This window comes from Trichosurus vulpecula, chromosome 2, assembly GCF_011100635.1.
Source record: "Trichosurus vulpecula isolate mTriVul1 chromosome 2, mTriVul1.pri, whole genome shotgun sequence".
NCBI lineage: Eukaryota > Metazoa > Chordata > Mammalia > Diprotodontia > Phalangeridae > Trichosurus > Trichosurus vulpecula.
In genome coordinates, this window is record NC_050574.1 from 281,485,819 (window position 1) to 281,513,174 (window position 27,356).

General features: G+C 37.7%; 1 pseudogene; it reads right to left on the minus strand.

Moving 5' to 3' along the window:
* Positions 1-2,156: 2,156 nt before the first annotated feature.
* LOC118839736 lies at positions 2,157-2,932 on the minus strand (annotated as a pseudogene).
* Positions 2,933-27,356: the final 24,424 nt, after the last annotated feature.

A 27,356-nucleotide genomic window follows, 5' to 3' on the forward strand; every position in this document is an offset into this window, starting at 1 on the left:
GTTTGTGACATTTAAAAAAAATGGTAGCTATTTTAATATAATTTATTTCTTTTGTAGTTCTTTGTATTTTGTCTTATTCATTTAAAAAAAGATTATTTGGAAAAAGAGGCAGAACCAAGATGGTGGATTAAAGGCAGGAACTTGCCTGAGCTTTCCCCTAAGCCCCTCCAAATACTTTTACATAATGACTCAGCAAATTCTGGAGCAACAGAACACCCAAAAAGATGGAGTGAAACAATTTTCCAACCCAAGGCAACTTGGAAGGTTGGCAGGAAAAGTCTGTTGCACCAGGGTGAGAGAAGAGCAGTGCAGGCTGCTCAGCCCAGCCCAGTCCCCAGCAAACCAGGAACAGGCCTTGAGAGCCACTGAATCAGCAGAAGCAGTGGCTGCTTTTGGACCTCCCAGCTCACAGATGGTAAGGGGGTATAACAACTGGTCAGAAGATTACAGAGGTCTTTTTGCTAGCACTGAGGCAGGACTCTATTGCTTTGCCCATGCTCAGATCTATGTCACAGTACTGGATGGAAGTCCCAGGGGGACTCTGGCACACCAGAGCTTGCAACCACAGTGGAGAGGGGCTCATCCTCATAGTTCTAGAACAGAAAAGAATGCTTGTGGTTGCTCACAGACCAGAACACAGGCCAGGAGAGTAGTAAACGCTTCTTAGATCATACTACTGTGGAAGAACTGAAAACTTAAAGGTCCTTGGAAGTATTTCTGAAAACAGCTGCACAAAACCCCTGAATCTTGGGGAAGTGCACCCTCCACTTTGGGAGAAGAGCTCTGCTTTAACAAAGAGTTAAAGGGCAAGTAATAGTCTAGGAGAATGAGGAAACAACAGAAAAAAAAATCTGACCATAGAAAGTTACTATGGTGACAAGGAAGATCAAAACACACACTCAGAATATAACAAAGTCAAACTTCCTACATCCAAAGCCTCCAAGAAAAATAGGAATGGGTTTCAGGCCATGGAAGAGCTCAAAAAGAATTTTGAAACTCAAATGAGAGAGGTAGAGGAAAAATTGGGAAGAGAAATGAGAGTGATGCAAGGAAATCATGAAAAATGAGTCAATAGCTTGGTAAAGGAGACACAAAAAATACTGAAGGAAATAGCACCTTAAAAAAACAGACTAGGCCAAATGGTAAAAGAGGTACAAAAAGCCAATGGGGAGAAGAATGCCTTCAAAAGAAAGTGGAAAAAGAGGCACAAAAATTCAATGAAGAAAAAACTCCTTAAAAAGTAGAATTGGCCAGATGGAAAAAGAGGTACAAAAATTCAGCGAAGAAAATAATTCCTTCAAAATTAGAATTGAGCAAATGGAAACTAATGACTTTATGAGAAATCAAGAAACAATAAAACAAAACCAAAAGAATGAAAAAAAATTGATGACAATGTGAAATATCTTATTGGAAAAAACAACTGACATGGAAAATAGATCCGGAAGATATCATTTAAAACTTATTGGGCTACCTGAAAGCCATGATAAAATAAGCTTAAAATCATCTTTCATGAAACTATCAAAGAAAGCTGCCTTCACATTCTAGAATCAGAGGGTAAAACAGAAATTGAAAGAATCCACTGATTACCTCCTGAAAGAGATGCCAAAATGAAAGCTCCAAGAAATATTATAGCCAAATTACAGAACTCCTAAGTCAAGGAGACAATACTCCAAGTAGCCAGAAAGAAACAATTCAAGTATCATGGAGCCACAGCAAGGATAACACAAGATTTAGCAGCTTCTGAATTGGTGGATGGAAAGGCTTGTGATATGAGATTGTAGAGGGCAAAGGAGCCAGGATTACAACCAAGAATCACCTACCCAGCAAATATGAGTATAATCTTTCAGGGGGAAATTTGAACATTCAATGAAATAGAGGATTTTCAAGCATTCTTGATGAAAAGACCAAAGCTGAAGAGAAAGTCTGACTTTCAAATACAAAACTCAAAAGAAGCATATAAAGGTAAATGGGAAAGAGCAATCATAAAAGACTTAACAAAGTTAAAGTATTTGCATTCTTATATGAGAAGATAATACTTAAGTCATAGGAAACTTCATTTTTTTTCTTTGACAGCACTGAAAATTGATTTTTAATGATAAATTACAACTCAACAGGGCGGGTAATGAGAGGAGAGCTGGATTGTCTGTGGGGTTGTCTCAGGGGCTGGGGCTCCAGGCCCAATGCCAAATCTTGCCAAGAGGCTCTCAGCCTTGGGTACTGGCGATCTGGGAGGGCAGCAGGGCCTCTTGTTGCAGGGGAAGCAGTAGGATGACTTCTTTAGACATAGTGTTGCTGTTGCTGCTGCTGCTTCTTGGTGGCGGCCTTGCTGGCCAGGTCCTTGGCCTTCTCGGTAGCTGCCAAAGCAGTTTCCTTTGCCTTCTCAGTTGCTTCCTTAGCTGTTTCAACAAGTGTCTTAGAAGGAGCTTCACCTTGCAGCTTGGCCAGGATGTACTCAAAGCTTTTGATGGTCTTGGTCACGTTACTTTTGAATCTAGCTAGGCTGAACTCCGGCACAGCTCTGGAGACCCCGAACAAACTGGAGGAGATCCAGGCCTCCTGTCGGATTTCAGTCCAGCCACTGTTTTCAGGGTTCACACATCTTTCCTCCACCACCATCAGCCCAGGCATGGTTGATGTTTCAGGTGAAAGTGGTCATGGTCTGGTTCTGTGGGTCCACGATAGAGTACTCGAGGATGTACACCGAGTGAGCTACATTAGCAAGAAAGAAACGCTCCGCCCAGCGGGGCATGCGGTTGGTCTTCGTTAGAAGCCGCCTGGACAGCAGCTTCCGATCGGGGGTCACCTCCCGGTGCACAATGTCCTCCGTCAGCACATGCTTGCTGTAGGGGTTGGGGTAATGCTGCCAGAAGACAGCAAACACTTGGTCCCAAGAGCTCCGGAGCACGCTCTGCCCCAGGAAATACTTCACCATCGTCCTGGCGGGGGTCGGGGTCAGGGCAGTGTCAGGGGGTTCACAGCATGGGGAATAGGGGAGAGATGGGTCACCGGGCTCGCGCTCTCCGTCACCATCCCAAAGCCGTCGTCGCCGCCGCCGCCTCCACCGCCACCGCCGCTGTCACCACCTCCGCCTTGAGGGGGTGTCCGGCCTCTCGGCACTTCCGGCCCAGGAAACTTAATTATTAAGGCAGATAGAAAGAGTATATATAGATAGATGGTACAGGTGTGAGTTGAATATGAAGGGATGATAACTAAAAAAATAAAATTAAGGGTTGAGAATGAGGAATGCATTGGGAGAAAGGGAAAGAGAGGTATAGACTGGGTTAATTATCTCATATAAAAGAGGCAAGAAAAAGCTTTAATAGTAGAGGGGAAGAAGGGGGAGATGAGGCTCAGTGAGTGAACCTTACTCTTATCAGAATTGGCTCAAAGAAGGAATAACATACACACTCCATCTTACCCTACAAGGAAAGTAGGAGGAAAAGGTGATAAGAGAAGGAGTATGTGTGAAAGAAGGGAGGGCAGATTAAGGGAGGGAGTAGTCAGGAGCAAAATACTTTTAAGGAGGGACAGGGTGAAAAGAGAGAGAGAGAATAGAATAAAGGGGGAGGGAGGATAGGATGGAGGGAAATACCATTAGCAATAGTAACTGGAAAAAATTTGAAGCAATTTTCTCTGATAAAGGCCTCATTTCTCAAAAATATAGAGAACTGTTATCAAATTTAGAAAAACAAGAGCCATTCCCCAATTGATAAATGAATAAAACATATGAACAGTTTTCAGATGAAGTAATTAAAGTTATCTATAGCCATATGAAAAAAAACATTTTAACCCACTATTGATTGGAAAAATCCAAATTAAAACAATTCTGAGATACTGCCTCCATACCTTACGGGCTGATAGGACAGAAAAGGAAAATGACAGATGGTAGAATGACAGATGGAAAAAATGAGACATTAATGCATGTTGGTAGAGTTGTGAACTGATTCAACCATTCTGTAGAGCAATTTGGAACTATGTCCAAAGGACTATAGAACCATGCATACCCTTTGACCTTGAAATATGGCTACTAGGTCTATATCCCCAAAGAGATAAAAATAAAACAAAAAAGGAAAGGGCCTATATGTACAAAAATATTTATAGCAGCTCTTTTCTGGAGGTAAATAATTGGAAATTGAGGGAATGTCTATCAATTGGGGAAGGACTGAACACATTATGGAATATGATTGTGATGAGATACTATTGTGCTTTAAAAATAATGAAGATGCTCTCAGTAAAACCTGGAAAGACTTACATGAGCTGATACAAAGTGAAATGTACAGTGTAGAAAGTAGTGATCCAAGAGAACTCTGAAGGACTTATGATAAAAATTGCTATCCATCCCCAGAGAAAGAACTGATGGTGTCTCAATACAGATGGAAGCACATGTTTTTTATTTTATTTTTCTTGTGGGTTTTTTTATTCTTATTTTCTTTTACGACATGACTATTATGGGAATGTTTTGCATGACTACACATGTGTAACCTATATTGAATTACTTGCCTTCTCCATGAGGTGGGTTGGGGAGGGAGGAAGGGAGAAAATTCAGAACTCAAAGTTTTAAAAATGAATGTTAAAAATTATTTTTACATTTAACTGTGGAAAAACAAAATCCTAAGCAAACAAATGAATAAATGAGTGAATGAATGAATAAATAAATAAAAGATTATTTGGAGAAGGGACCCACAGGTTTCATCAGATACACACACAAAAGAATTTCTATGCTAAGGAACATGTAACAACACATCTACTCAATCAACAATCCTGAAAATGGATGGTGCTAAGGCATGAGGCCAATATCTGGCCGTTTATGGTATTTAGCAAGGCTTTCCTAAGATGAAAAGAAACAAAAGGGAAGAGGATGTGATGTGAATTAGGTTAGTATGGGATGAGTAAATGGGTTCTATGGTGTCACAGTGCCCAGGTGGAACTGCCATAGGTGCAGATCTTGGTAGTAGTAGCAAATATTCAAGTGAGAATTTTCAAATGATAATTGTGAAGGTCTAATCAGTAAAGAGTACCATATGATCAGCAGTTTGCCATGGGTCAGTCAGTATACTTTGGTTGGTCTGGGGCCAGCTTCATGTAATAAAACTATGAGTCTGTGCACCCTACTTACCAGTCAGGGCAGCTGGGATTCAGGGTAAGAATTTTAAAATTTAGTGGGGCAAGTCCCTGGGGTGTGATCTCTAAAAGTCCACAGGTTACAGCAACAGGATGGATTGCATGAAGATGGTTAGGGTCGATGGCTAGATTACATGTGAGGCAAATCTAGAGTCCCTGCTAGAAGCAATAGACAATCACTAAAGGACTTAATGACAATAGAAAAAGATAGCAATAACTGATGACATGGGAAGGAGTCAGTTACCTGGGTAAAGATCTCATTCAATACTTTTATAACCTTGGGCAAAAAACAATCTTTCTGGTCCTTAGTTTCCTTTAAGGACCATTTCTGCTTTAAACTTTTGACCCTATGAGGAACTGCAGAAATAATCTCGGCAAATAATAGAGAATAACACTCCAAATCTTCTCCCAAGAACTACAGGAGAGGAGTACTTATCTGCAGGAAGAAAATCAAGACTTTAGGACTAAGAGGGACTTATATAGATTCCTCAAGAAAATGGCAACATATTATTTTGTTTAAAAACAAATATTTCTCCTATAATATTATTAATTGCATGCTTGAAAGTAGAAAGTCGGTCTCAATATTCTAGTAATCTGATTTGGTTGCAACATAGAATGGTTGAAGGGAATTAATGAGAAATAAGACTGAATAGAACATTAGAGCCTCACTGTGGAAGGCATTAAATGCCAGATAACAGAGATTTCTTTGTTCATAAATCTATAGTCACTAGAGAACCATTGAAGGTTTTTGAACAAGGAAATAACATGACTAGAACTGAGCATTTAGACATTTAGTGATGTGTATTATACAAAGTAAAAGAAACTGTAGTTGTCTTGTTTATAGGTATTTTAAATGATGGTTTAGGAAAAGATATGAAGAGGGCACTCAAAATAATACCATCCTTTGGGTCCATGCTCTGGCACTATTATAAGGTCCAATTATTTCCAGTGAATAAACCTCCTTGGGCAAGGTCAAAGACCTATGGTATACAAAATTCCTCAGTAGAGCAGCTTCTACTGTACTGAGGCTCAAGGGGAGCTAGTACCTTGGAAAGAAACACGATTTCTGTGCACGACAATGTTAACAGCACAAATAATTACATATGACCTTTAAAGAGAAAAACAGGCAGCATGAGTGTCAATAAACACATTTATCCTTTGTATTTTACATATTTACCTTAAGCATTTCTACTGCTCAGCTCTATACCAAACATAATCTGGAAAACTGAGCTGAGGAAGCGACTTCCTAGATGAATAGGATGACACATTGAAAGAAAACAGCCACACAATGGGAGTTCTGTGACTAAGAGTTTTACATTTGAGTTTCAAAATGGAGTTTTTGTTGCTGACATGGTTCAAATGAACCAGATGTTTGCTGTGCTAAATGAAATAAAATGTAGAATTGCAAGCAATGATTTTGCTTTTACTTTCCCCCGTCTGCAGACAAGTGTAACTTCACTGAAACTTATGACAAAATTATTAATGGGGAATAGGTTGAGCTAGAAAGTAATAAGAAACACACATACATACATGCATACATATAAGGTATATAATATATACATATAGTCAAAAAGATACAGAAAGTATCTATTTGATGGTAGAGTGGTTAATATTTTTCTTTTCAAAAGTGTTTCTCTATATCCTTTGACCATACATCCATTGGAAAATGTAAAAACTTATTTTCATTTTTTTTAGCTAGGTGCTGGAAATTTATTTTTTAGAATAGTATTTTATTTTTTCCCCAGTTATATATCAAGAAAAATTTTAGCATTCGTTTTTACAAGATTTTGAGTTCCAAATTTTTTCCTTCCCTAACCTCCCCTCTTCTGAAAATGGTAGGCCAGGGGTAGGGATCCTGCCTCAAGACTACATGTGGCCCTCTAGGTCCTCAAGTGCAGCCCTTTGACTAAATCCATACTTCACATAACAAATCCACAGGTTCTCCACCCCACTGGTAGGCAGTTTGATATAGCTTATATATGTGCTGTCATGTAAAATATTTATTTGTCACAGTTGTGAAAGAAGAAATAAATAAAAAAAAGAAAGAATAAAGTAAGTGGAAGAAAAAATGTTTCAATCTGCATTCAGAGTCCATCAGCTCTTTAGATATGGATAGAATTTTCCTTCATGAGTCCTTTGTACTTGTCCTGGATCACTGTGTTGTTGAGAAGAGCTGAGTCATTCATATTTGATCAATACACAATCTTGCTGATACTGTGTACAACATTTTCCTGGTTCTGCTCATTTCATTTTTTTCATATTTCTTCATTGAATATTATTTAGTTTTCAACATTGATTTCCACAAGATTTTGGGTTACAAATTTTTTCCTCATTTCTCCCCTCCCCCTACCCAAAGATGGCATATATTCTGATTGCCCCTTTCCCCAGTCTGCCCTCCCTTCTGTCACCCCACTCCCACCCCCCTTATCCCCTTTCCCCTTACTTTCTTGTAGGGCAAGATAAATTTCTTTACCCTATTACCTGTATATCTTATTTCCCAGTTGCATGTAAAAACAACTTTTTTTAGCATTTGTTTTCAGAACTTTGAGTTCCAAATTCATTCCCTTCTTCCCTCCCCACTCACCCTCCTTGAGATGGCAAGCAATTCAACATAGGCCACACATGTGTCATTATGCAAAACACTTCTATAATAGTGATGTGAAAGATTAACTATATTTCCCTCTATCCTATCCTGTCCCCCCTTTGTTCAAATTTCTCCCTTGACCCTATGCGTTTCCAAAATTGTTTAATTTTGATTACCTCTTCCCCTGATCTGCCCTCTCTTCTATCATCCCCTCTTCTGATCCCCTTCCTCCCTATTTTCCCGTAGGGTAAGATACCCAATTGAGTGTGTATGTTATTCCCTCCATAAGTCAAATCTGATGAGGGCAAGACTCACTCATTCTCTTTCACCTGCTCCCTCTTCCCTTCCAATAGAACTGCTTTTTCTTGCTACTTTTATGTGATATAATTTAGCCCATTCTATCTCTCCCTTTCTCCTTCTCCAAATATATTCCTCTCTCACCTTTAATTTAATTTAATTTAATTTTTTTAGATATCATCCCTTCATATTCAACTCACCCTGTGCCCTCTGTCTCTATATGATTTATATTTCTTTTTTAAAATGTGTTTGTCTATATCCTTTACTCATATACTCAATGGAGAATTGGTCTAAATCTCATAGATTCATGTAAATCCTGCAGAGATTTTGACTGTAAGATAGTTTTCAGGGATATTAAATGCAATGATTTTCTCAAAAAATCTATATCTATTTTCTAATTTTACCTAATCAGAAATATATATAATACACACATATATAATTCAAATGGATTCTATACATGTACATATATAATTCAAATGAATTTTATATAATCAAGATTATTTTTTATCTTTTCAGATTTCTATAATCTGTGCCTGATCATGTTTTCTTCCAATTTTCACAATTGTACTATTCTAATATTTTAATTTAATTGCACAATCAATTTAATGGTATTCTCTTTCTATTTTTTTGTTAATGCAAGTTTTCTGAGATTTAAAATTTCCCCAAAGATCTCCTGCAGTGGCATTCATCAAATTTTGATGATTTGTCTTTCAAATATAATTTTAATATAATTTTTCTCTGATTTGTTCCTTAGCATCCCATTATTTAGCTTCCATTTATGTATTTGTTTTTTTCATCTTCACCCTGTTGGTTATAATTTTATTGCATTATGACCTATTAAATATGCACTTCAAATGTGTCCCTTACTGCATTTGTTTATGCCTTAATTTGTGATTAATTTTTATAAAGTATATGATACTGAAAAATATGTATGTACTTACATTTGCCATTTAATTTAGATAGTCTCTTAGATTTAGTTTTTCTGACATTCTTTTTAAGTTGATAACTTTTTCTTATTTTTCTTATTTCTTATTTTGTCAGATTTGTTTATGTATACAAGAAGCATATTGAGCCACCTACAAAAATTGTTTTGCTACTTCTGTCTTTTTGAAATTTATCTTTCTTTTTTCTTTTTTGGAGGAGGGAAGGCAGGGCAATTGGGGTTAAATGACTTGCCCAAGGTCACACAGCTAGTAAGTGTGTCAAGTGTCTGAGGTCAGATTTTAACTCATTTCCTTCTGACTCCAGGGCCAGTATTCTGCTCACTATGCCACCTAGGTGCCCCAGTCTTGTTTTTTTCTTAAATGTTTAGATGCAAGTCATTTCAGCACATACAATGTGCACATAATATTTATGTATACATGCATATACTTATGTATGAGAATAGATAAGTTATTTGATCCATGTAGGAAACTCCTGGAAACTGCATTGCTTCAGATTAATTTTAATATTAAATGTAGAGTCCTGGAGAATTTCTGGGGGTCATGTGTGTGTGTTTGTGTGTGTGTGTGTGTGTGTGTGTGTGTGTGTGTGTGTGTATACTGGATGGTGGAGGAGAGACTTCTTACTCATGGATTTATCCCCAATCAACTTGATAAAATTACTACATACAATGAAAATTCAGAATATGCCACTTTCAAATTTTGGGAAACTTCTGATTGGTACATTTACACCTGGTATAGGGAGTTTTCTTTTAGAATATGATTGGTCCAGTTGCATATGAAAATTAAGGAAACTTACCTCAAGATTGGAAACTCAGTAGAATTGCTCAGGATGGGGATAGCCCTAGTAAAAGTTTTAGAGCAGAGGAATTCGGCTTTGTGGAAAGTAAAGAGGAAACACAGATAAAGAAGAAGGACCTAGCAGTTGAGTTTCATTCTTTACCCTTTCCCTTATGCTTTTTCAGGTCGAACAACAAGTAGAGTGAGGGGAAGATTTCTCTCTCCTTCTTGTAGAAGCATTTTACCACCTACTATTAGTAATCCATAGTCATAACCAAGATTACTTATTATATTCCTCTGAATTTTGGTATTCCTAAACTTATACTGATGATGCTGTAGTTGAGTCCCTGAAGGGAACTTTTTTATGCCAACATTTTGAATGTAGTCCTCCACAGACCTATAGGTGGTAGGGAATACTAAGGTGAATTCAAATATGGATCTAGAATTTTTTAAGACACGATATGGGAAAAAGGTTTATTTAAAATGAACCTTGTAAAGATGTTAGGAAATGTTTGGGGTTAGGCTCTTCATAGGACATACAGGAGTGGGAGCAATAATCTCAGATAATTGGAGATAATTATACTAGTGGGAAGGGGAGAAATTGGGTTGGGAGTGATTTGGAAATCCAGGCATCTGCCATAAGAAAGAGGCTGCAAGTGGCAGAGAATGTGGCAAAAGGATGGGAAAAATAATTTCTTGTATGGGTGCCAAACTCTTCTCATCAGCATTCAGCATCAGTACAAAAGCAGAAACAGGCAGAACACATTGCAGTTTCAAGAGGGAGCAGGGAAAAGATATACTGAAGATGGAGAAAACATTTAAAAGTCTTTTCAACAACTAGTTAGGGTAGGATAATGGTTCTGTGGCACAGCTGCACAGTTGTGCACATTTGGCCACATAACAGAGTGTGAATCAGAATCTCCACAAAAGAAAGAAACTGAGATTTGGAAATGTTTGGTCCTTTCATAGATGAGTTTAGGCAGATATACATTGAGGTTTCTTATTCCATCCTGAGAAACATTTTCAGGTTTTGATTTAAAGGGCTCATTAGCAGCCTTCTTAATGGAAAATAAACTTATTTCACTTTTATTTTTGTATCATAGTGCCTAGCATAGTGCCAGGGTACATACTTAATAAATTATTGATTGATTAAAAAACCCAAATAATCCATAGACTATCACACTCATCTGATAGTATAGGGGAAATAATATTATCTAACATATTCATTTTGGGGGGGGCAGCTTCAGTTTCTTTGTTTGTAAATGATTTTCCATAGTTCACATATTTAACAACTGTCATAGGCAAGGACAGAATTCATGTCTTCTGACTCCCAGACCAATGCTCATTCAACAGTTTTGTGTTATTGGAGGAATTTGGTTTCTATAGGACAGTAGTAGAATTGATATACCTTTTTAAAAAAAATTATTTTTATTTTCAGTTCCAAATTCTTTCCCTCTTTCCACCCCATTCCTGATCCATCGAGAAGACAAAAAATAGGGGCAGAGCCAAGATGGCAACTGCAAAGCAGGGACTTGCGTGAACTTCCCACCAGGTCCCTCCAAAAACCTATAAAAATGGCTCTGAACAAATTCTAGAACTGCAGAACCCACAAAATAGCAGAGGGAAGCAGGGCTGCAGCCCAGGATAGCCTGGATGGTCACTGGATGAGGTCTATCACGCAGAGCAGAGGGGAACGGAGCTCAGCATGGGTAGCAGCAGGACCAACCAGACCAGGAGCCCAGCGGAACAAGCCCTAGTGTCCTGAATCAGTGAGCTGTGGCAGTTACCAGACTTCTCAACCCACAAACACCGAAGACAACAGGGAAGGTTAGTGGGAAAAGCTGTGGGGAACAAAGGGAAAAGAGTTCAGGTTCAGCCACCATCCCAGGGGAAGCGAGGGTGGTGCAGCTACAGAACTACAGCTGCAGTTGCTTCCAGCCCCAGGCCCACCCGGTGGGAGGAATTAAGTGGTAGATCAGACCAGGAGTGCAGAGCCTGCTTAAGATCTGAGTCAGGTCCGAGTTGGTGGTTCTTGGGGAAGGAGGAGTGCTGGTGTGGCAGAGCTGGCTGTATAGAAATAGCTCTTAAATCAACAGCACATCCCCTCAAACTTGGAAGAAAGTACTCTTTGCTCTACAAGCAGTCATACCCTGCTGAAAAACTCAAGGGTCAAATAAGTTGGCTTGGAACATGGCCAGGCAGCGAAAACACACTCAAATTCAGTCTCAGACTTTGGAATCTTTCTTTGGTGACAAAGAAGACCAAAACATACAGCCAGAAGAAGTCAACAAAGTCAAAGAGACTGCATCAAAAGACTCCAAGAAAAACATGAACAGGTCTCAGGCCATGGAAGAGCTCAAAAAAGATTTGGAAAAGAAAGTTAGAGAAGTAGAGGAAAAATTGGGAAGAGAAATGAGAATGATGTGAGAAAACCATGAAAAACAAGTCAATGACTTGCTAAAGGAGACCCAAAAAAAATACTGAAAAAAAAAATTGAAGAAAGCAACACCTTAAAAAATAGACTAACTCAAATGGCAAAAGAGCTCCAAAAAGCCAATAAGGAGAAGAATGCCTTGAAAGGCAGAATTAGCCAAATAAAAAAGGAGGTGCAAATGACCACGGAAGAAAATACTACCTTAAAAATTAGATTGGAGCAAGTGGAAGCTAGTGACTAGATGAGAAATCAGGATATTATAAAACAGAACCAAAGGTATGAAAAAGTGGAAGACAATGTGAAATATCTCATTGGAAAAACCACTGACCTGGAAAATAGATCTAGGAGAGACAATTTAAAAATTATTGGACTACTTGAAAGCCATGATCAAAAAAAGAGCCTAGATATCATCTTTCAAGAAATTATCAAGGAGAACTGCCCTGATATTCTAGAGCCAGAGGGTCAAATAGAAATTGAAAGAATCCACAGATCACCTCCTCAAAAAGATCCCAAAAAGAAAACTCCTAGGAATATTGTTGCCAAATTCCAGAGCTTCCAGATCAAGGAGAAAATACTGCAAGCAACCAGAAGAAACAATTTGAGTATTGTGGAAAAACAATCAGGATAATACAAGATCTAGCAGCTTCCACATTAAGGGACTGAAGGGCTTGGAGTATGATATTCCAAAAGTCAATGGAGCTAGGATTAAAACCAAGAATCGCCTACCCAGAAAAAACTGACATGAATGTGAGTCCATTATGTTGAAAAGATCTAAAGAAATGAAGGGGTGAGAAAGAGGGATGCATTGGGAGAACAGGGAAGGAAGAGGAAGTCAGTAAAATTAACTCACGTAAAGTGAAAATGCAAGGAAGAGCTTTTACAGCAGTGTGGGAAATGGTGCTATGATGGGCAATGGTTGAACCTCTTTTTAATCAGAACTGGTTCAGAGCCAGAAGAATGCCCAGGACCAGATGGATTTACAAGTTAATTTTTACCAAACAGTTAAAGAACAATCAATTCCTATGCAATATAAGCTCTTTGAGAAAAAAAAGGAAAGAAGGAATAATATCAATTTCAGTCTATGATACAAATATACTTTTAAAAAATATTATTTATTTTTAACATTTTTTCTTTTTAAATTTTGACCTAGTACTTCTTTTCCTCCTTCTTACCACCAACTGCAAATGATATATCAATTATACATTTGAAATCATACAAAATATATGTTCACATTAGCCATATTTTTAAAAAAGTAAGAAAAGTAAAGTGAGAAAATTCTAGTTTGTTTTGTTTTCAGAGTTTATCAATTCTCTCTCTGGACAAAGATAGCATTTTTTTTCATCTTGAGTCCTTTGGCATTGTCTTGGTTCATTGTATTGATCAGAGTAACCAAGTCTTTCACAGTTGGTCAGCACTACATCATTGCTGTTACTTGGCACCACAATCACCCAGTTCTTCTTGCTTGACTTCATACAGGTCTTGCCATGTTTTCCTGAAACCACCCACATCATCATTTCTCAGAAAAATGGTCCTCCATCACTATGATGTACCACAACTTGTTCAGCCATTCCCTGATTGATGAGCATCCCCCTAATTGCCAATTCTTTGCTACCAAACCCCCACAATTTTGCATCCATATTCATTAGGGAAATTTGTCTATAGGTTTATTTCTCTTTTACTTTATAACCAGGTGGTATTTATGCTGGGGATGTATGGCTGATTCAATGTTATTAAAACTATAAGCATATCAGTTACAAAGTCAGCAAACATCACATCATGCAGAAACATCATAGATGTTAAAAAATAGCTTTTGACGAATCTGACATCTATTTCTAATAAAAACACTAGAAAGCATAGGAATAGATGGAGCCTTTTTTCAATGCTAAGTACTATCTATTTAAAATCAAGAGCAACTGTTTTCTGTAATGGGGATAAACTTGAAAGTTTCCCGTAAGATCAGGAGTAAAGCAAGGATGTCCATTTTTACCACTATTATTCAATAGTTTACTGGAACTGCTGGCTGTGACAATAAGATAAGATAAAAGAATGGAAGGAATGAAAATAGGCAATGAGGAAGCAAAATTATCAATCATTGCAGATGATATGATGGTATACTTGGAAAACCCTAGAGAATAAACTAAAAAACTAGGTGAAACAATGAACAACTTTAGCAAATTTGCAGGATATAAAACAAACCCATATAAATCATCAGCATTTCTATATATTATAAACAAAGCCCAGCAGCACGAGACAAAGAGAAATCTCATTTTAAATAACTACAGACATTATAAAATAGTTGGGAGTCTAGCTGCCAAGACAAACCCAGGAATCTTTGAATACAATTACACACAAATAAGGGAAGATCTAAAAAAAAATGGGAGAAATGTTAGTTGCTCATGGGTAGGTCAAGTCAATATAATCAAAATGGCAATTGTACCTTATCTTACTTACTCAATGCCATACCAATAAAACTACCAAAGAATTATTTTATAGGATTAGAAAAAATAACACAATCTGGAAGAACAAAAGTTTAAGAATATCAAGGGAATCAATGAAAAAATGTTAAGAAAGATGGTCTAGAATATCCGGATTTCAAGCCATACAAAATAGTACTCATTAAACAATCTGGTACTGGATCAGAAATAGGGTGGTGGATCAGTGGACTATGTTAGGTACACCATACACAGTTGTAAGTGAACATAGTAATCTAGTGTTTGATAAACCCAAAGATCTATGCATTCTTGAGACCAATTTGCAATTATGTCTGAAGGGCTATAAAATTGTGTATATCCCTTCACCCAGCAATACCACTACTAGGTCTATACCTCAAAGAGATCAGGGAAAAGGATCTATTTGTACAAAAATATTTATAGCAGCTTTCTTTGTGGTGGCAAAGAATTGGAAATTGAGGGGATGCCCATCAATTGGGGAATGGCTGAACAAGTTGTGGTATATGATTGTGATGGAATACTATTGTGCCATAAAAAATGATGAACAAGATGGTTTCCAAAAATTCTGGGAAGACTTATATGAACTTATGCAAAGTGAAGTGAGAAGAACCAGGAGAACACTGTACATAGTAACAGCAAGATTGTAAACATGATCATTTCTGAAAGACTTAGCTGATCAGTACAAAGATCCAACACAATTTCAAAGGACAAAATGAGCAAAAATGAACAAAAATATTATCCACCTCCATGCACCTCTCTCTCCAGAGAGAGAACTGATGAACTCCAAGAGCAAATTGAAGTATAATTTTTCACCTTGTTTTTCTTACTTTTTCTTTGCAACATGGTTAATATGGAAATACGTTTCACATAATTTCATATGTATAATTGATATCATGTTGCAAACCTTCTCAGTGGATGGGAGAGAGGTTGGAGGGAGGGTGAGAATTTGAAACTTAATCTTTTTTAATGCAAAAAAATAAAAACCAAACCCAAAACCAAAATATGTACCCACATTAGCAATTTACCAAAGCAAAAAAGAAAAATAAAGTAAAAAATATACTTCAATCTATACTCCATCCTTCGGTGCTCTCTCTGGAGGTGGATACCATTTCTCATCATCAATCCTTTGGAACTGTGATGAATCATTTTATTGATGAGAATTACTAGCTGATTATAATATTGCTCTTACCATGTTCTCTGTTATTCTTGTTTTACTCAGTTCGCCTTCCATCAGGTTATATGTCTTCCTAGGTTTTGCTGAAACCTTCTTCTATAAAATTTCTTACAGTACAATATTATTTCATTATGTTCATAACTTGTTCAGTCATTTCCCTATTAATAGGCATGTCCTCAATTTCTAATTCTTTGCTACCACAAAAAGAGCTGGTACATATTTTTAATATACATGGGTCTTTTTCATTTGACTTTGAATACTTGGAGTATAAACCTATTAGGGGTATTTCTAGATGAAATGACATGCATAGTTTTATAGCTCTTTGTGCAGTGTTCTTAAGTATTTTTTTAAATAATTATTTTTTTAAAAAAATTTTGACTTCTAAATTCTCTCTCTTCTTCCACCCCCTTCCCCATGCCTTAAGAAGGCAAGCAATATGATACCCATTATACACTTGAAGTCATGTAAAACATATTGCCATATTAATAATCTTGCAAAAGAAGTAATAAAAATAAAGAAAAAACCCAGCATACTTCTATCTTTATTTGGAGTTCATCAGTTCTTTTGCTGGAGGTGGATAGTCTTTTTCATCATGAATCCTTTGCAGTTTTCATATATCATTGTAATGATCAAGGTAGCTAAGTCTTTCAATGTTGATTATCCTTACAATATTGCTGTTATATCATACAAATATTTTCCTTTTTCTGATCTTTACACTTTGCATGAGTTCATATGTGTCTGCCTAGGTTTTTCTGAAACCATACTGCTCATCATTTCTTATAACACAATAGTATTCCATCACAATCATACACCACAACTTGTTCAATCATTCCCTAATTAACAAGCATCCCCTCAATTTCCAATTCTTTGTCACTATGGAAAGAACTTCTATAATTTTTTTTAGATGTAGATCCTCTTCCTTTTTCTTTCTTTTCTCTTTGTCTTAGACCTATTAGTGGTATTACTAGATTAAAGGGTATACAGTTTTAAAGCTCTTTGGCTCTAGTTCCAAATTGCTTTCCAGAGTGGTTGAACCAATTCACAGCACTACCAACAGTGCAGTAGTGTACCTATTTCTCATATCCCCTCAGAAATTTTATGCTATTTGTAATTTTTAATGCAATTTCTTTCTCTCTACTGGGTTTTATTGATAGTATATTGTAAATGTTAATGATTTTTGTGGGTTTAGTTTACATCTTGAAACTTTGCAAATTTTTAAAAATTTTGTTGACTGATTTTTTACCACAGGTTTGGGGGAGGCTTTGCCTGAGCTTGGGTAATGATCAACAAGATCAAACTGAAGCTTCCAGAGCCTGCCTTCCTTCTGCCTTTCTGTTCTTGACATATCTACTTTGTATACCCTAGGATTCCTGCTAGTAATCATGCTGGATATCTGGAATGGGTGGGTAATCTAGAGGAGATTCTGTCTCTCACAGTGGTTTGTCTCAACGTTCTGATGGAATTTTTTATGGGGGTGGGGAGAAATGGATCCTGGGATTCCCTGTGTCAGCACACCACATTCCCACAGTCCTCCCTTTCTACCCCTGGTTGTTCAAAAGAGTTTAAATCAGCCAGGTTCAGTATTTTTATCTCATCTTCCATAAATTTCTTAACACTCTACAATATGTAGTATGTTGTGAAGAACTTTAATTGACAGACTGAGTTCATACTATAGGCAGTAAAGAATGACTAACAATGTTTGGATTAGATTGTGAACTCCTTGAAGGCACACATTGTCTTTTGCCTCTTTTTGCATCCCCATTGAATGTGCTTAATAAAATCCCCAGGTAATGTTTAATAAAGCAATATCCGCTTGGATTAATTGCTGAAGTGAGATCCTGAAAACAGAAATGACAGTTGTGAAGCCACTGCTATAGTCTGAGTGATGAGATCAAGGTAGCAGATTGGAGGGGCAGAGACAAGTTGGCAGAGTAGCTAAATTTCTCTAAGGAAACTCTTCCTAACATATTTAGAAAATGCACCAACCTCTTTCCAGATAGGGAATTTCAGAAAAAATACCTGAGTTCTTCATCTAGTCTAGCATGGCATCAAGATACAGACAGTGAGCTCTTCAGACCTAGAAAAGGGGGTTCTGCCAAAAGCACATATTGTATGTATTCCAGTGCTCAGGGGGAATTTGTACACCAGGGCAGGAGGAGGGCTTCTCTAGTCCCTCACTGGGGTACTGTGACAGAGATAAGTGCCAAATGGCAGTTTTGTTGTTCACTCTCCAGTTCCTGGTCACAGAGCCATGGTGGATTAAGAAGTTGGCTTGTGTATGGCAGTGGTGTGTTCTGGGTAGAGAGGCCCTAGGCCACATACAGAAATAAGAGGATGTTCAGCAACAGAGAGGCCGAGAGATAGAGAGACAGAGACAATGACAACAGCAGTGACAAAGAAAGAGACAGAAGAATCAACAGTGATTCTGATAGTTCAAATTTGGGTGTGCAATAGAATTATGATTTCCTTAATAGAAGCAGGTAAGTCAGAAAGAAAAGTATATTTAGGGAAAATGATGAGAAAACTCAAATTTATGCCACATATGGATAAAGGAATTGGAACTGTTTAGTCTGGAGAAGAAAAAACTTATGGGTGATATACTAGCTACCTTCCAAGTTGTTGAAACGCTGTCATGTAAAAAATGGATTAGACTCATTCTGCTTGGTCCCAACGGGTAGTATAACTAAAATCAATGGGTTAAAGCAACAGACAGAAAGATTTATGTTTGATGTAAGGAGAAATATCCTAAACAATTAGGTCTTCTCAAAAGTAGAGCAGGCTACTATAAGAAGATATTGGGTTTCCTTCTCACTGGATATCTTCAAGTGGAGGCTGATTGATCATTCTTAGTGGGGATTTCTGTCCAAAAATATTATATCTAAAGTCCCTTAAAACACTGAGAGTCTATGATTTTATAAAAAAAATAGGAAGCCTGCCAGAGAGATCTATGTTTCTGCAAAGGAAACTTATCAGCCCACTTAGATTTTAAAATGACCTACATACAAAATGGAACCAAGTGTCAGTAATTGATCATGAACACAGGAATGGCATAGCACTAGAGTAATTGAGTTAGTGATGAATGCTGAGGACAACTAAAAGGAATTTTTTTATCTATGTTGCAAAAAAGTGATAGAGAGGAAGTGATAGGAGCATTCCTCAGGTTAGATGAGTAGGCTGATGGCAGGATAATGGCAGATTGAAAGGAGAATTACTCAGCTGTTATTTTGCTTTTGTTTTTTCTGGCAAGGAGAATAATCTTTACATTGGCAAGTATATATAAAAAAGTGAAATCACAACAAGAGTACAACCTAACTGCACTAAGTGAATTCAAGCCATTGTGCCCACAAAAAGTACATATCTGGGTATTGAACTTTGTTGTGGCTGATCTTATTTTTCTCTGGACTGCACAACTATGACAGCTTCCTTCTTTCTCCCTCAGCTCTTGCAGACCATTACTTCATTAGTGAGTTGCTCTCATAACTTCCATTTTGAGCTAAGGCTTAGAGCAGTCACCTTCATTCTCTAAACTTCACCATCATGGCCTGCACACTTACACTGTCTACTGCCTCTCCCTACCCCCATCAGTCCCTTTCATCTGTTATCTTTCATTATTAGAAGGAAGCTTCTTGAGAGCAGGGACTTTCTTTTATGTGTATATTTGTATCCTTAGGGCCTAGGATTTAGTGTCTAATAAACACTTGTTGACTTGATTTCAGTATGTCTTTGAGGGACTGTCACAGTGTCACAGTGAAGAAGGATTAAAATTCTGTTTGGCTACCATCAAGGACAAAACTCAGAACACAATGTTGCAGAGAAGAAGACTGAAGTTTCATGTAAGGATAAACTTTCTAACAATTATATTAGTCCTATAATTGAATGGAATGTCTCAGGAAGTAAACACTAAAAGTTTTCAAGCAGTAGGTTCTAAGTATTCTAGGAAAGACTGGATGAATACATTTAGGGGGTGTTATAAAGGGGATTCTTGTTCAGATATGTCAAGCTTTTATCTAAACCCAAGTAGTCCCTTGTAACACTAAGACTGTGATTCTGTGAAAGTGCTTTACCTTGTCAGGTTTCGCTTTTGTCATTTGTAAAAATGAGAACGTTGGACAAATTGATCTGCAAGGCAATGACCTTTTACTGGAAGTATCAGAACAAAAACAGGTTAATAGGGAGTTGATACCCAAGACAGCCAAGGAGATAAGAAGGAAGTACCTTGTTGCCTTTAATGAATTCAAATCACTTGACCCAAATGTATTATATCCTTGAGTGCTATAAGAATGAGAAGTGATTACTGAGTCATTTTCAGTAATGTCTGAATCTTGAAAAAAGGAGAGGTACTAAAGGATAGATGTCCAGTTTTAGAAGAGAGAGAAAGAAATTAAGAGAGAGGGAGAGAATGAGTAGAGAGGGAGAGACAGAGGAGAGAAGAGAAGAGAAGAGAAGGGAAGGGGAGGGGAGGGGAGAGGAAGAAAGGGAAAAGAGAAGGGAAGGGAAGAGAAAAGAGCCAGGAAACTACAATCCTATGAGGTAGATTTAAATTCCTGATAAAATTCTAGAATGTATTGCTAAAGGGATTGTTGGTGAATATCTAGCAAGGAAAATAATTAATGCTAATGTGATTTCAAGAACAAGTGACAGCAGACTAATGTCATTTCATTTTTAAAGTAGATGACTGAGCTAATAGATAAAGAGAATACTGTGCACATAGTTTACCTAGGTCTTAAAATGATTGTTAAAATATTTCATTTCATGCTTGTGGAGAACAGAGCTGTAGAGTAAATAATAATAAAATCAGATTGTTTCAGAACTGACTATATAGCTCAATTCAAATAATTGTTGATAAAGATTCAATATTAATTTATTTCGGGATCTCCAGTGGTGGACCTCAGGGATCTGGGGTCCTGTGCTATTTAAGAGTTTTATTAGTAACTTGGATAAACTTATAGATGGTATGTTCATCAAGTTTTCAGATAGTACAAAACTAGGAGGGACTGATAACACACTGGATGACACAGTCAAGGTCCAAAAAGACCTTGACAAACTAGAGCATTAGATTGAATCTTATTAATCCTTATACTTGAGAACAACTTCATGAATATAAGTTGGGGGAGGCATGGTTAGGCAGCAGTTTATCTGAAAAAGGTACAGGGGTTTTAATTGACTACAAGCCTGATTTGAGTCATAGTTGCTATTGAACTCTTGGAGAGCCCTCATCAAGATTCATGTAGAATAATTTGTTCATTTCTGGGCATTATGTCTTAAAAAAGACGTTGATAATTTGAATATTGTGTCCAAAGGAAGGCAACTAAGATGGTGAAGGGCCTTGAGTTCATGTTGAAAGAGAATCAGTGAAGTAAATGTGGATGTTTCTCCTGTAGAAGATCAAACTCAGTGGGACACAATAGTTGTCTTCAGACAATTGAAGGGCTATTATGTAGAAAAATATTTAAACTTGTCCTGTTTGGCCACAGAAGGCAGAGCTAGGGGTAATGAGTAGAAGTTTCAAAGAAGCAAATTATCAGGAAGAACTTCCTAATTAATGATTAGAATTATCCAAAAGTAAAATGAACTATCTCAGTATGGGGTGACCCCTCTTCTTAGAGATCTTCAAGCAGAGGCTTGATAACCACTTCTCAGGTCTAAGAGTATGTAGCATGGAGATAATAGTATTCCTATATGCCTACTCTTGGCTGTAGCTTGGACTAGATGGCCTCTAAGTTATATTCCAATTTCAGAATTCTGTGATTCTGTAATGTCTAAGGCATTGTGTAGCTTTAACATTTTATGGTTCTATGATTCACTATGCTAACCAAACCAGTTTCCTCCTTTAACTTGGTCTTTAAGAATGATAGTTCTATGTTACTCCATCCACTCGTCCATCTGTCCATCTGTCTGCCTATACATCCATCCGTCTATCTATCCATCCATCCATCCATCCATCCATCTATCTGTCTGTCTATACATCCATCTCATTTCCTAAAATTAGTAGAATGGCACAGTGAAGAGAAAGCTGGACTCTGAGTCAGGAAGACTTCTGTTTGAATGTTACCTTTTGCACTTAGTAGTTATCTATCCATAGATAAATCAATTAGACTTTCTGAGCCCCCAGTTCCTCATTTGTACTACTTATTTCACTGGGTTCTTGTTAGGCCCAAATGCTTTGCAAACTTTAAAGCACCATGTAAATAGCATGTATCATTATTTTGTAGACTAATGAATAGGAACTGAAAGGACATTCCTGTCAGTAATAAATGGGAGGATATTTATTACAGAGACCTCTGATATAGATTGAAGGACTTTTGATCACAGGACATAGTTCCATTTTGCAGAAACTACTTCCCATGACAGTTTTAAGTTGTTACAAAATATTACAGATCCATGTTCATATAAAATTCAAATATGCATTAAATTTATTCTCTGGTTGTTGAATGAGTGAATACTGTATCTATATAATCAAGATGTGTTAAATGCTGATGTGTTTTAAAATGTAACTATTTACTCTGCTGTCTACTATTCCAGACTATTAGACGGTGATTTTTTTTAGTAAAAAGTTGATTGTTTTTGTCCTAGGTTTTTGATTTGAGAACATGGCTGGCTACTTCTACAACAAAAATAGCAACTTGAATCCTCAGAGGACTGTATCTTTGTTGTCATTGTTATTGCTATGTTGACTTTTAATAGCTCACTTGTAGAATCACAGGCAGTTTTAGGTTTCAGAGGGTACAGTAGCCACAATCTGCTTATGTCAGCATCCTCTCAGCTGGAAATGTAGGATGATGGATCCATTCCACCTAGTGGCTACTCCTAAGGTGTGGGGATCTTGACGGCTATGGATGTACATGTAGTCAATTTCACCTCATGGGGATGAGGCCTGTTTGCAGGCTATAAATCAAGGGATGAGAGTGGAAATGTTCAGTAACGAAAACTAGCTTCCTATCATTCAGCAGCAGCACAGCACAGATCCAAGGGATTTCCACACTAGAGAAAAAAGGAAGTGCGCTCCTTCATAATGTTCAGAAACAGTTATAGTATCTTAAACTATCTGAAGTCCTCTATAATCATGAAAGTATTTTTTTGCCTCTCTGAGGGAATCAGTTAGCATGATTAGATACCCAGGAGTCATGCATGTATTTGAATTCCTGGGAAGACTGGTATTTGGAGAACACCATTGGTATGACCTCTATACATCTACCAAAGATATTTTCCTAAAGCCCACTTCTGACCATGTCACTCTCCTACTCAATAAATGCAATGATGAACTATTGCCTCTAGCATCAAATATAAACTCTATTTTTAATTTTACAAATTGCCTTTCTAGCTTTATTACACATGGGTCCTTTTTCACATGGCTTATGGTCCAGCCAAAGTGGATCTCATATATAGCATTCCATCATCCATTTTTGTGCATTTGCAGTGGTGACCATTCATCCCTGGAATACCATTCCAACTTATTCCTATCTCTTAGAGAATCTACTTTCCTTTGAGGCTAAGCTCAGGTTTCCTGTTTTTCCCAACTGCTACTGTGTTCTTTCAAAATTGTTTTGCATCTCTTTGGTATAATCATATATGTACAAATCTTCCCAGAATATATTGCAAACATCTTAAGGAACAGACCATTTCATTTTCTATCCCCTGTTGCTAGCACAGTTAATGAGACATAGTGATACTTAATAAGTGCTTGTTGATGGGTTATTTAGTGTATATATGAGACTGCGGAGGTTGTCAGGGCTCCAATCTACACCAAGATGCTTGAACTCTATCATCAATGTGCTGTCATCTTGGTTATATTCATTGCTGCTAATTGAAAGACAATGAGGAACTAAGAAAAGGAAAATTCATAACTTGTCCAGAAAATTCACAATTTGATCAGTAGACAATAATGGGGGGAGGGGAGGAAAGGGAGTTTACCCTATTCCTATTGGTATGTCCCAAGTTAAATGCTGCTTCAAGTTTCAAAATTCAGTGTCCTAGAAAAATAAAATCAATTTGATGGTAGGAATTTCTTTTGTATCTCTAGTGCCTAGCATAGTAGCTTGCACATAGTAGGGGGAATTGAGTGAATAAATAAGCAATTGAATGGATGAAAAGTTTGTGAGCATTTAGAAAGGTAAGCGCTACTCACTGAGAGTCATCAGGATGCATTAAAAATTGATCATGCTAACTAGAGTAATTTTATTTTTTTTGACAAAGTAATTAGATTGGTTTATCAGCAGAATATTGAAAGCAGTGGGGCAGAGCCAAGATGGCAGCTAGAAAGCAGGGACTTGCATGAGCTCCCTGCCAGGTCCCTCCAAAAACCTATAAAATGGCTTTGAACAAATTCTACAGTTGCAGAACCCACAAAATAACCAAGGAAAGCAGGGCTCCAGCCCAGGACAACCTGGATGGTCACTGGGTGAGGTCTATTGTGCATGGAGCTGGGAGGGGAGGGGAGAGGAGCCCGGCATGGGTGGCAGCAGGACCAACCAGACCAGGAGCCAGGCGGAACAGGTGCTAGCATCCTGAATCAGTGAGCTGTGGCAGTTGCCAGACTTCTCAACCCACAAACACCAAAAACAATAGAGAATGTTGGTGGGAAAAGCTGTTGAGACAGAGTGAAAGGAGTTCACAGTTCAGCCACCACCCCGGGGGGCAGTGGGGGTGGTGCAGCTACAGAACTACAGCTGCAGTTGCTACTGGCCCCAGGCCCACATGGTGGGAGGAATTAAGGGGCAGATCAGAGCAGGAGTGCACAGCCTGCTTAAGATCTGAGTCAGGTCCAGGTTGATGGTTCTTGGGTGAGGAGGAGTGCTGGGGTGGCAGAGCTGGCTGTATAGAAATAGCTCTGAAAACAAGAGCACAGCCCCTCAAGCTTGGAACAAAGTACTCTTTACATGCAGTCATAGGCCAACGAAACACTCAAGGGTCAAGTAAGTTGGCTGGGAACATGGCCAGGCAGTGAAAACTCACTCAGATTCAGTCTCAGAATTTGGAATCTTTCTTTGGTGACAAAGAAGACCAAAACATACAGCCAGAAGAAGTCAACAAAGTCAAAGAGCCTACATCAAAAGCCTCCAAGAAAAACATGAACTGGTCTCAGGCTATGGAAGAGCTCAAAAAGGATTTGGAAAAGAAAGAGAAGCAGAGGGAAAATTGGGAAGAGAAATGAGAATGATGTGAGAAAACCATGAAAAACAAGTCAATAACTTGCTAAAGGAGAACCAAAAAAATACTGAAAAAAATACTGAAGAAAACAACAACTTTAAAAATAGGCTAACTCAAATGGCAAAAGAGCTCCAAAAAGCCAATGAGGAAAAGAATACCTTGAAAGGCACAATTAGCAAAATGGAAAAGGAGGTCCAAAAGACCACTGAGGAAAATGCTACCTTAAAAATGAGATTGGAGCAAGTGGAAGCTAGTGACTTTATGAGAAATCAGGATATTATAAAACAGAACTAAAGGCATGAAAAAGTAGAAGACAGTGTGAAATATCTCATTGGAAAAACCACTGACCTGGAAAATAGATCTAGGAGAGATAATTTAAAAATTATTGGGCTACTTGAAAGCCAAGATCAAAAAAAGAGCCTAGATACCATCTTTCAAGAAATTATCAAGGAGAACTGCCCTGATAATCTAGAGCCAGAGGGTAAAATAGAAATTGAAAGAATCCACAGATCGCCTCTTCAAAAAGATCACAAAAAAAACTCCTAGGAATATTGTTGCCAAATTCCAGAGCTCCCAGATCAAGGAGAAAATACTGCAAGCAACCAGAAAGAAACAATTTGAGTATTGTGGAAACACAATCAGAATAATACAAGATCTAGGAGTTTCTACATTAAGGGATTGAAGGGCTTGGAATGTGATATTCCGGAGGTCAATGGAGCTAGGATTAAAACCAAGAATCACCTACCTAGAAAAACTGAGTATCATGCTCCAAGGCAAAATATGGATTTTCAATAAATAGATGACTTTCAAGCTTTCTCAGTGAAAAGACCAGAGCTGAATAGAAAATTTGACTTTCAAACACAAGAATCAAGAGAAGCATGAAAAGGTAAACAAGAAAGAGAAATCATAAGGCACTTACTAACGTTGAACTGTTTTGTTTACATTCCTACATGGAAAGATGATGTGTATGATTCATTAGACCTCAGTATTAGGGTAGCTGAACAGAATATGTGTGTGTGTGTGTGTGTGTATATATGTTTGTATGTATATATGTATATATAATGTGTGTGTGTGTATATGTATATACATATATACATATATATGTATATATATAGACAGAGGGCACAGGGTGAGTTGAATATGAAGGGATGATATCTAAAAAAAATAAAATCAAATTAAGGGATGAAAGAGGAATATATTGAGAGAGGGAGAAAGGGAGAGATTGAATGGAGTAAATTATCTTGCATAAAATTGGCAAGAAAAAGCGGTTCTGTAGGAAGGGAAGAGGGGGCAGGTGAGGGAGAATGAATGAATCTTGCTTCCATCGGATTTGACCTGAGGAGGGAATACCATACACACTCAATTGGGTATCTCACCCCACAGGAAAGAAGGACAAGGTGATAAAAAAGGGGAGATGATAGAAGGGAGGGCAGACAGGGGGAGGAAATAATAAAAAACAAACACTTTCAAAAAGGGACAGGATCAAGGGAGAAAATTCAATAAAGGGGGATAGGTTAGGAAGGAGCATAATATAGTTAGTCTTTCACAACATGAGTATTGTGGAAGGGAGTTACATAATGATACGCATGTCGCCTATGTCGTCTTAGGGAGGTTGGGTGGGGAGGGAAGAGGGGAGAGAATTTGGAGCTCAAAGTTTTAAAAACTGACGTTCCAAAACAAAAAAAAAAGTTTTTGCATGCAACTAGGACATAAGATACACAGGCAATGAATGGGGCATAGAAATTTATCTTGCCCTACAAGAAAGGAAGGGAAAAGGGGATGGGGGGGTAGTGGGGTGACAGAAGGGAGGGCTGAATGGAGAATGGGGCAACCGGAATATATGCCATCTTGGAGTGGGCAGGAGGGTAGAAATGAGGAGAAAATTTATAATTCAAACTCTTGTGAAAATCAATGCTGAAATGAAACATATTATATAAATTAAATTAAAAAAAGAAAAAGCTAGTGAAAAAGGAAAATGACAAATATTACAGGGGATGTGGGAAAACTGAGACAGTAATGCATTGTTGGTGGAGTTGTGAACTGATTTAACCATTATATAGAACAATTTGGAAATCTGTCCAAAGGGCTATGAAACCATGCATACCCTTTGACCATACCACTACTAGGTCTGTATCCCAAAGAGATAAAAAAGAAGGAAAAGGACCTATATGCACAAAAATATTTATAGCAGCTCTTTTATGGTGGCAAAGAATTTGAAATTGAGGGGATTCTCATCAATTGGGGAATGTCTGAACAAGTTGTGGTATATGAATGTGATGGAAAACTATTGTGCTATAAGGAATGATGAGCTAGATGCACTCAGAAAAACCTAGAAAGACTTACATGAACTGATACAAAATGAAATGCGTAGAACCAGGAGCATGTTGTACACAGTAAGAGCAATATTTTAAGAGGATCAACTGTGAAT